Source organism: Condylura cristata, unplaced genomic scaffold, assembly GCF_000260355.1.
Source record: "Condylura cristata isolate star-nosed mole 26May11 unplaced genomic scaffold, ConCri1.0 scaffold00003, whole genome shotgun sequence".
NCBI classification, from domain to species: Eukaryota; Metazoa; Chordata; class Mammalia; order Eulipotyphla; family Talpidae; genus Condylura; species Condylura cristata.
Window position 1 is genome coordinate 77,774,343 of NW_004567104.1, and position 1,113 is coordinate 77,775,455.

Here is a 1,113-nt window from a genome sequence, read left to right on the forward strand (position 1 = left end):
CTGTGGGTGTCACGTGCACGTGAGTCAGGCCTCGCGCGGCCCGAGGGGCCGGCCGGGTCGGCACCACAGGGGCAGGGATGGCCAGAGGCCTTCCGAGCCCTCGAGGCCCGGCCCCGCACTCAGTCGGTCCCAGATCAACCCGCGCTGGACCCTGCAGAGCAAAGGCCGGGATGGCCGGGCAAGGACCCCACCGAGCGTGGACAGCAGGGCGCCCCTCTGGCAGGGGCCCCCACCTTCCGAAGCGTAGGCTCTGGGTGCGGGATCCAGGCGCTGGTGCTGGCCCCAGGCACTGCCCCCGGCTGGCAGCTCTCTCTGGCCCTGCCCCTTCCACACCAGAGGCCGCGCCAGGTAAACTTGGTGGCGGGAAGAAGCACAGGCTCTGGGCACCGCCGGCACCGGGGCAGGATCAGGCCTTGCAGCGGGCCCTCGTGCTGCCCACCGGGCCGCCACACACGCCACACCCACCCCACGGGCACATGCCACGTGCATGCACCACGTGTATATACCACGCCACTCCCATGTGTACAGCTGCGTCCACTGTGGTCAGAGCCCTCGGCCCTCCGTCCACCAGGCCACTGGCAGCGACCAGCGAGGGAGGTCACGGGTCCCCAGGCCCAGGGTGGCCCTGCTGCCCTGCAACGGGGACCTGGACTTTAAGTGACCTCACCGTGGACCGGAAGTGGGCTGCCGTGGAGGCCCTATGTGGCACTCGAGTGCCAAGTCGGCCCCCAGCTCCTGTTCCCACATGAAGCTTTGATCACCCCAAATACGGGCCGACTGAGCCCCCGCCGGGCTCAGCCGTGTCCCCCCCCAGCCAGCTGTCTGGGCCCTAAGAGCCTGGTGGACACACAGGGTCAGTCCGATGTGGGTGGGTGTCCGACCGCTGGAGGGACAGGAGTCAGAGGCGGCGCCGGGGACGGCCCTGGGCTGGGCGGGCAGCGCCACTGCACCCGCTGTCCCGCCCCCGGTCAGAGCATCACCGGGCCGGGCTGCTCCCAAGGGCGTGCCAGGCGGGGCCGTCCCTGCAGCGTGAGACGCACGCAGCCCCACACAAACCTTCCACGCGGCCAGAACGGGCATGGCGGGGGCATGGTGGGAGCTGGGCGGCGCCAG